Genomic DNA, 10,629 nt, shown 5'->3' on the forward strand with positions numbered 1-10,629 from the left:
CTGGATAGACCTTTGTCAGATGAATAGATTGCAAAATTTTTCTCCCATTCTATTGGTTGTCTGTTCACTCTGATGATAGTTTCTCTTGCTGTGAAGAAGCTCTTTAATGTAATTAAATCCCATTTGTCAATTTTTGCTTTTGTTGCAATTGCTTTTGATGTCTTCATCATAAAATCTTTGCCCATTCCCATGTCCAGAATAAAGCCACACCCCTACAACTATCATGAGAACAGCATGGGGGAAACTGCCCCCAAGAGCCAATCACCTGCCACCAGGTCCCTCCCTCAACCTGCAGGAATTACAATTGGATGGGGACACAGAGCTAAATCATATCAAACTCCCTATTAATTATTATGCTAATTACCTTGCTGATGAAATAACTTGTACACTAAACTCTCGTGATTTGCAACTTACCTATATAACAAACCTGCTCCTGTACCCCTGAACATAAAAGTTTAAAAAATGCCATGTAGATTGATGCTTATGCCAAAACTCAGGAGTTAAATCCCTCGTAAAGAAAGACTATTTTTTCAAAAAGTCTAAAATATTAAATTACTGATTAAGACATATATTAAGTACTGTAAGAAACACTCTAACTAGCATATTATATATTTTAACTTGTAAATTTTGAAATCTTCTATTTATTCATGTAAGTCTTCACTATAAATGTGTATTTCAGGGCCTATGGAAAAAGTATGGAGTAGAAGGAAATCTTCATAAATCTTCTGATTACTTTCTTCCAAGAGATACTTCTCAGAACGATTACAGAAATAGGCAAACACATTTAAATTTAACAAGTTTTTTTAAAAAAAAAAAACAAACACAAATTTTTATTATTAAGCCAACTAAAATTACTTTTGTGCTTCTCTAAGGTAGAAATCAAGCATACTTTCTCTTTTAATGAAGAGCCAATTGTCCTAATCTCTTTATAAAATAGTTTATCTTTTATTAATTAATATACTTATAGTTTTTATCATGATTTGGAATAGCATAAATGCATAGGTCCATTCTTTCTATTATTTTTATTGATCAATATGTTGACCAAAACCATAGTATTTTAACTATCACAGTCTGGCAGTACCTTTTGGTATATGATTGAACAGGTCTCCTGATTTTCCATGTTCTTCACTCCAGGCTGCCAAAGGAGAGTAATATTGATAAACTGCAGAATCAATTTTTAGAAAAGGGATTGCACAAGCTAAATTTATCTCCCGAAAATAGTGAGAGATTCATATCTGACCTTAAATACGTTGTTCAATCAAAATATTAAGGTGAGCTATGAATTCTCATTCTTATTCTTCTTTAGGCTAAGTTTTGTAATTCTTTCTAACAAATTCTTCTTTTTTATTTCTTATTCATGTTTTTCCTCTCCCTACTTGAGAAATATTAATTCCTTCTTTACTATTTTTGATCATTTTTGTTGACTATATTTTAATATAAATGTTAATAAAATGGTTCTATCAAAACAATTAACTCATGGAAGAAAGGAAGGAGTTAATATATTTCATATGCTATGATATTCACCCATTTAAAGCATACAACTTGTTGACTTTTAATATATTCACAGAATTGTGGAACCATAACAAAACTCTAATTTTAGAAAATTTTCATTTTTCCTAAAAGAAGCACTTGTATCCATTATCAGTCATTCCCCAACTCCCCACCCAAATGACCTGTAGTATATTAATCACTTTATATCTTTTTTCCTGATTCCTCTATTCTGGATATTTTATATAAATGGATTAATATACTACATGGCCTTTTGTGATGGGCTCCTTTCACTTACTTGAAATTTTCAACATTCATTCATGTTGTAGCATGTCAGTACTTCATTCTTTCTGTGGCCATTATTCTATTGTATGAATATACCGTATTTTATTTATCCATTTATCAGTTGATGGACATTTGGGTTGTTTCCACTTTCAGGCTTTTACGAATAATGCTACTGTGAACATTTGCATATATTTTTTGTGTGCACATATGTTTTCAGTTCTCGGGTAAATACCTTAAGGTGGAATTGCTGGATCATATGATAACTGTGTTTAACTTTCCGAGGAACTGCCAAACTGTTTTCCAAAGCAACTGCCTCAGTTTTCCAATGTTGTGGGAACCAGCAATGTAGAAGAGTCCTAATTTCTCCATGTCTCTAACAAAACTTCTTGTTTTTCTTTTTTAAAAATTGCAGCCATCCTAGTGAGGGTGAACTCGTATTTCATGGTGGTGTGGATTTGCATTTCCCTAAGGACTAATGATGTTGAATGTATTTCATGTGCTTATTGCCCTTTTGTATATTTCTTTGTAGAAATGTCTGTTCAAAGCATTTACTCATTTTAAAATTGGATTTTTTTATTGATGATTTATAAGTCATTTATATATTCTGTATACTAAACTCCTGTCATATATATATATATATATGTATATATATATATATTCATTCAAATATATTTCATTCATTCAAATTCTTGTCATATATATATTCAGAAAAAACACAAAAAGTAGAGTAGTAGGCTTGGGAAAGTAGGGTGGGCAGTTGGGGAATGACATAATGGATATAAGTGTTTCTTTTAGGAAAAATGAAAATTTTCTGAAATTAGAGGTGTTATGGTTCCACAGTTCTGCAAATATGCTAAAAAATCATTGTGTTACATGTTTTAAATGGGTAGATTTCATAGTATATGAAATATATGAACTCCGTCCTTTCTTCTGTGAATTTTTTAATATAAACATTTTAATTGATGTATTATTCACATTGACATATAGTCAATAAAATGATCAAAAATTTTAAAGAATATTTCTCAAGTGGGGAGAGAAAAAATGAATAACACGAAATATATATGTGTATATATATATATTTACAAATGTATATATATATTTGCAAATATATATATTTGCAAGTGTTTTTCCTCATTCTGTGGATTGTCTTTTCAATTTCTCAATAGTGTCCTTTTATGCTTAAAGTTTTTAGTTTTGATGAAGTCCAATTTGTCTTTCTTCTTTTGTTTCTGTGCTTTGAGTGTCATATCTAAAATACTATTAGCTAATGGGTCACAAAGATTTACATATCTGTTTTAAGATTTTTATAGTTTTAGAATTTTTTCATTCATTAATTCATTTTGAGTTAACTTTTATACAGGGTTGAGAATGATATACAACTTTAATCTTTGGCATGTGAATATCCCATTGCCTCAGTAGTAGTTATTGAAAACCGTTCCTTCTACACTGAATTGTCTTAGCGCTACTTTTGAAGTCAGTTGCCAATAAAAGTAGGGATTGACCAACATGGAGAAACCTCATCTCTACTAAAAATACAAAATTAGCTGGGCGTGGTCATGCATGCCTGTAATCCCAGCTACTTGGGAGGCTGAGGCAGGAGAATCACTTGAACCTGGAAGGCAGATGTTGCGGTGAGCGGAGATCACACCATTGCACTCCAGTCAGGGAAACAAGAGCAAAACTCCATCTCATACATCAATCAAAGAAAAAAAAAAAGCGGTTCATTTCTGGACCCTCATTTCTCTTTGATTGATGTATATGTCATCTTTATGCCAGTATCACACTGACTTTATTACAAAAGTCTTACAGTAAGTTTTGAAATTAGGATATGTATGTTCTCTTTGTTCTTTATCAATATTGTTTCAATTTTTTGGAGTCTCTTGTTATTTCACATTTTCTTGAGGATCGATTTGTTAATTTCTCCAAAAAAAGCCAGCTGGAATTAATTTTTCCTATATATCTTTTTCTTAATCTGGGAAAAAACACATTACATACAACTTACCATGTTAACCATTTTAAGTATATGTTTCAATAGTGTTAAGGGTACTCACATTGTTATAAAACAAGTCTTCAGAACTTGTCATCTTGTAAATCTGAAATTCTATATCAATTAAGCAACTTCCCTTTTCCTCATGCCACCAGCCCTCAATGGCCTCTATTATACCTTGTTTCTATGAATTTGACTACTTTCTATGAATTTTACCACTTTAGATAGATTCATAGTAGTATGGTTTAATGACTTTAGATTTGAAATCAATGCTATTTTTGTCTTTTTTTGACTGAGTTTATAGACAGATCAAATAAAGACAACTTTGCATATCAGATCTTCCAAGCTATCACAGTCCTTTGAGAATGAGGGTTTGACAGAGCTCCAATCCCATTCTGCCTCTTCTGGGGTTCCTGACTGCTGGTATTCATTGCAATTGTGGGCTATTGATTTTGAAATCAACCATGGAACTGAAGAGTGGGATGAAAATAGGGCAAAGTAAAATGTCACAAAGCTTGTTCTTTTTAATGAGATTAAATTTATTTCTCAACAAATGCTCTCCAGATTACTGCAAGTCTTTGGTTGATGTCCAGATTTCTGACAAAGCTAATTTTTGCCAGTTGCTCAAAGCTTTCACAAAGGAGAGAATTTTTAGAGGTCTTACTCCACCAATTTTGCTGATTTTGTTTCTCTAAAATAAATTATATAAGTTTTCACTATCTCTAATCCAGAAATCAATATGAAAAAGCTGAAAGCGGAACTTAGAGCTTTGTCTGTGGCTAAGCTGATTCAAATGTAGCCCCTAGGGAAGAGTATCTTAATGACTGTTTTCAAAGAAATTATAAATCTTCCATTTTCCAGTGTCAATCCACAATATATTTTGCAGTGTTTTCTTTATCAATACCTGGACTAGAATTCTTACGGCTTCTAGCATTTCTGGACTCAGGTATGTTTACAAGAACTAGGCATGTGGACATCTAGAATGGTTCAGAGGGGATGTTGTTTCCCTAGTTAAGTTTATTAAATTAAAAATAAAAAAGAAAGGAAAAAAAACTTTGCATGGATTATTTCCAAATTTGGGCATCAACAAATGGGGATTCTAAGGAATAAGAGATGTACGATATTGTACATTGTGGGTATATGATGGCACCTTTGTCTTTCTCTACTCCTGCTATATACAGCATGCTGAAGTCTAGTAACTGATTTGAATATTATATTTTATAAAAATTCTAAAAACTAAAAACTTTACATGCATTTCTAAAACTAACAATTTATTTCATTTCTAGTACTGTAAGGTATGTGTTTAACAGTGGGAGTCAAAAGTGGAATCTATCACTTTATGATTTATCTAAAATGTCATTTTTATGGCTTATGCAAGTGTTATTAGAGAGTGTGTTTTTGTATAATAACTGGGTATAGCAAAGATTTAGAATATGTAAAATAATATTCTGAATGATTTGCTTTGAAAAATTGTGCCACAATATTTAATAAATAACATTGTTAATTATACCTTAAGAAAAAACTTTAAACTTCCAAAAGCTTTCTTTTTTTATGATGATTTTAATTTGTTTACAGACTTACTAAACTGAAATCATCAAATTTAATCTTGATTAATTTTAGCATTTTAAATATTAAAAATTTGGAAACTTTTCCAGAGTCCTTGAAAAGAAACTCTGGTGTTTCTTACTTCCAGTGCACTTTTAACTTCAACTGCTGCTTGGTTTAAACACTAGTGATTTTCTGTAAGATTAAAGTTGACTTTTTCCAGCAGGTTTTTGTATTGGCTGAGTTCATTTTCCAGTATCCCATCTGATACGTTAGTGGAAAGCCTGAACTCAGGGTAACTTTCACAAATGTTACCAGAATATTTCCTAGTTCTGAACATTATATATACCTTCAATTAGAAGAGTCCAAGATTTATTTAGTCACCTTGAGGTTAACTGAGGACAAGAATCAAGAAAAATAGAGGCTGCAAGATTGTGTTGGCCTAGAAAGTGAAAATCTGAGGATAAACATGAAGTTTCTATCATTGCATGCAAAGAAAATACACAGTGTTCACTTAGGCAGCTTTTCCAGACTTTCTCATCTGAACCACACATTTTCTGGCCTTCAGGTTTATAGTTTGGTACTTCCAGGAAAAGAGCAGCACATTTCTTTATAAAGGAGAAAATGTGCTTCAGGATGTAGAAAAAAGATAATTAAAAAGGACTCAATTTCACTATCATTTCAGGTACTTTTCTATTTCTTATTCTAAATTGTTACCAACATGCTAATTAGCAAATATAGCTATTTTATAGAGCACCTTCATCCATAGGAACTGTGTTATATTGAGCAAATAAGAATAAGCTTTGGTCTGTGGACATAAATAGACCTTGTAATGTATTTCTACTTCAGCAAGGGGCTTGAGTTTTTAATATATAAGCTTCTCCAGAATTTGAACACAAATGCATAACATGGATCTAAAAGTTGTATTGACTGTCATTCATGTTGTTTTTTATTGTAAACTTACATTCTAAAAGCATGCTAATAAACTAGCTCTCTGGGAGAAACAAATAAACAAACCTGATATGTTATTTTTCATCTTCTAAATTCTCCTTTTGTAGCTGATTTCGTAGCTGATTTTTCATGTTCTAAAGTCTCCTTTAATAGCTGACTCCCAATACAGTCAGGAAGAAGTACACAATGGTTATTTGGAACCAGTATGAGTGGGCTACAGAAAATTATTCTCTGTATTCTTACTATCTTTGTTCAGAGCTCAATCTTATTACAATCTCTTACTTATGTGGATCTCTGAGAAAACTTTGGACTGATCTGACTCTGCCAACTTGAAGCTAGATTGGATTGCCTTTTTTTACCCACACTTCTGTAAAGGCCTGTGAACTTTTGGATTGACTCTGATCTCTAGAATGCAGTCATCCAGATGCAACTGACTGGCTTGCACAAAGAAAAAGAACTATGTGTGTTCATGTATGTATCTTTTGGGTAAATATATTTTTATTCGTTTTCGCCTAATAAATTCACCTTAATACAAACTAGTAAAATTTTAATCAACAAAAATAAAATGTATACCTTTTCACATGATACATCAGTTCTCTGTGGCTGAGAGGACCCAGTGTGACCAGACGATGATGGTAAATTCCCAACTGTAGCTACATGCCCCAGGGTTTGTTCGTCAGCAGTTTCTCGCATGTTTTTACTGTTCTTGTGTACATTTGGAAACCTGTTTCCAAATTGCTCACAGATTGTAAAAGCACTAATTGGTGATACTCCTTTTTTGGTTCATTGACTTCCACGTTCTCGGGCAATTGTTGGTATCAGTTAAAGCATGAGCCTATCAAAGGTACTGCTTTTAACGAATGTAATTCAAGTGATGTTGTTAATTTGGGAGGTTATTTTCAGCTGTGTTTACAACATCAATGACTACTGATATTAAGCTGGCCTAGATTACGCTTTATAGCAATTGCCAAATTTTGAAATAGTATGCATATGAATAGACAGCAAGGTGAAAATGGAGGTTTGTTGAAATTGGAACTAAAGAAAACGTTTCAGAATTTAATACTTCCTCTTTGTTATGAATTTTCCATATACATACATAATTAGGTGTGTACCTGGAATGTGAAATAGAATAGTATCCAGGAGGAAAAAATTGCACTGTATGTAAAATTAGAGGTTACATTCACTTTTAAATATTTCCAGGGATATAAATCAGTTATCTGTAAATATATGTGTGTAGCCATCTGTGTGTGTGTGTGTGTGTGTGTGTGTGTGTGTGTGTGTTTTGGTGTTAGAGTGAAGAGGGACAGTGATAGAAGCAAAATAAATAAAAAAGTCAGAACAATACTAATGATTTTTGTTTTGCAATTCTTCTTTAGTGTCTTTATATGCTCCTATAATACTGGTTAGACATTTGTCAGATAATTGTCTTTTCTGAGTTCACATTAGATATGTGAAGCTTGAAGAATCTGGGAAGTTTCTAAAACTGAGAATGTTAGTATATTAAGAAATAGTACCTATAATATAGTAACATAAATACTGAAGGGAGAATAATAAGGGCAATTTTAGTAATTTCTCAAAAATAATTTCTATAGGAAATTAACTAAAAGGTCTCAATTTTCTTTTTTTCTTCTGAGATGGAGTCTTGCTCTGTCACTCAGGCTGGAGTGCAATGGTGTGATCTTGGCTCACTGCAATGTCTGCCTCCTGGGTTCAAGTGATTCTCCTGCCTTAGCCTCCCAAGTAGCTGGGATTACAGGCACGTGCTACCATGCCCACTAATTTTTTGTATTTTTAATAGAGACAGGGTTTCACCATGTTGGTCAGGCTGGCCTTGAACTCCTGACCTCAAGTGATCTGCCCACCTTGGCCTCTCAAAGTGTTGGGATTACAGGCATGAGTCACCATGCCCAGCCTAGGTCTCAATTATTAACGAAACAAGAATAACATTGGAAGTTCTATTTGTGAAACAGTGCAGAACAATGTAAGGAATATTTTAAGTAATCATTCGAGTCTCTGCTTTTATTTTTTCAAATAAGGAAATTCTGACTAGCTTTTAATGTTTATTTCAGTATTCTTTTTTGTTTGTTTTAAATTGTACTTTGGGATCTAGGGTACATGTGCCATCCTGCATCCTGCAGGATTGTTGCATAGGTACATACATGCCATGGCAGTTTGCTGTCTCCATCCCCTTCATCGCCTACATCAGGCATTTCTCCCGGCGTTATACCTCCCCAACCTCCCTGCCCCTTGCTGTCCCTCCTCTTCCCTCCCCTCTACCCCCCACCTTACCCCAGTGACTTTTGTTCCCTTCCCTGTGCCTAAGTGTTCTCAATGTTTGTCACCCGCCTATGAGTGAAAACATGCTGTGTTTGGTTTTCTATTCTTGTTCTTACAATGGAAAAAAAATGTGTAATTTTATGGAGTTGACCATTTCTCATTTTATCCCAAGTATTTTGACTTGTAAAAATACATACCTGACATGTTCCTTCTTCAAATGTGCATGTAACAAACTGATTACTGAATATATGTGCGACTCATTCCTTTCTCATTTTTTTTCCTCACTTTCCACTAATGTTTTTTGTTTGATCAGTCTCTGGCTTGAAAAAATATACAAGTACATTTATTTGTGAAGTTATTATCTTTTCTTTGTCTTTCCCTTTCTTTGTCTTTTGTGTGTTTGTTTATTCTGGAGCTAGAAACCTATACACTTAGTTTGGCAATAAATCCAGGAATGTCAATGTGATAAAATCACATAAAAAGTCCCAGACCAAACAGATAAGATGGAAAGAAGACCCTGAGAAGCAGATTAACTTAGTGCCATTAATTAACCTACTGAAGGTAGGATCCCCCATTTGTATTTTGAGTGGTACAACACAAGCAGCAAAAGGCAAGACACGCATTTTCTGACTTGAGGAATAATCTTTGAATTAGGCAAGGGTTTTCAACCTTGGAAGTACATTAAAAGGCAAGGGTTTTCAACCTTGGATGCACATTAAAATCTCCTGAAATGCTTTTAAAAATCCAATTCCCAGACTTCCACTTTCTGCTTTGGAATGTAGAGAGCTGCAAATGGTGTCACACACACCTTTTAGAGCAAAAACAAATGTTCATGGCTTTTCTTGAACCCATTAGAGAGCTGAGTCTGTAGGGCAGCTAACAAGAATAAAATATTAAAAGAGTCAGGCATCTGCAGGTATACAGCATCTACTTTCTTGGGGTAGATGTTATAAGAAGATACCAGAAAGAATAATTCAGCTAAAACAGATAATAAATTTGTGGAGCACAAGTGTGGGCTGGTAAGATATTATGAAGCCCCTGGGAGTCACAGATAGAGGAAAAATCTTGTTCCCTTGCATGTTCTTCTCCAGGGATCCCAGCAGGTGCCAAAAAAGGCTGGCAAGAGTTCTGATAAAGCATCTCTAACAGTGCAAGCCCAGAGGAAGGGAGCAACAAAGCCACTATGTGATGGCGCAAAATTTCAACAGGACTCTTGCCCCCCATATCCTTCATAGAACAAGAGTTTAATCTACTCAGATACATTGGTGATAACCCGTTGAAGAATAGAAAAAAACATGCTGCCACCGTAAGGAGGCAGGAATACCAACTTGGCCCTAAATCACAGCTGGGAATGAGGTGGGAGCATTGAGAAGACGCCACCCCCAAAACCCAGGGACACGGTGCTGTTCTAAGACATTTGATTTTGTTCTTAATTAGAACAAAATGAAACACCCTCTACAAGTCCTGCACAATCAGATTAACAAGATCATCTAACACATAAGACTGAAATACTGCTGGGAGTCAGACAAGAATTTGAAAACACAGCCTCTCCAAGGCATATAAAGAGAAGACTTGAAGCTGATGGTGGAGAAGCCTGAGAAAACCCTCTAGGAAACCAGTTCTTACTCTCAAGTTACTGCTAGAAAAATTTAAAGTATATGGTTCTTTGAGAATAGGAAAATAAAAGTGTTTTTTCCATTGTCACATACCACTCAACATTCTCAATACTTTCAGAACGCTTTTAACACTGTATGTGTGGAAATTTTTTCCTCAAATCCCAGCAATTCTCTAACAGATAGCACCTTGCAATTAACTCAATTCTGACCTGATCTACTTGGATAGTGTCAGATCTCACATAACTAAGTCCTGTAAGACTGCTCACACTTTAGATGCCAGTAACAAGTCCCAGGTTGTGACCTGTTCTTCTAACTGTCCATAAATCAGGGACACCTGCACCCCCTCCCCAGGTTAATTTGCTAGATTGGCAGAGGTAATCTGACCTATTCTTCTAACTGTTCATAAATCAGGGACACCTGTACCCCCAGGGTAATTTGCTAGATTGGTAAGTAATGAGAAAACAGGTGTGGAGCGTCCGT

This window comes from Sapajus apella, unplaced genomic scaffold (genome assembly GCF_009761245.1).
Source record: "Sapajus apella isolate SASKATOON/1434 unplaced genomic scaffold, GSC_monkey_1.0 scaffold4, whole genome shotgun sequence".
In the NCBI taxonomy this organism is placed as follows: Eukaryota; Metazoa; Chordata; class Mammalia; order Primates; family Cebidae; genus Sapajus; species Sapajus apella.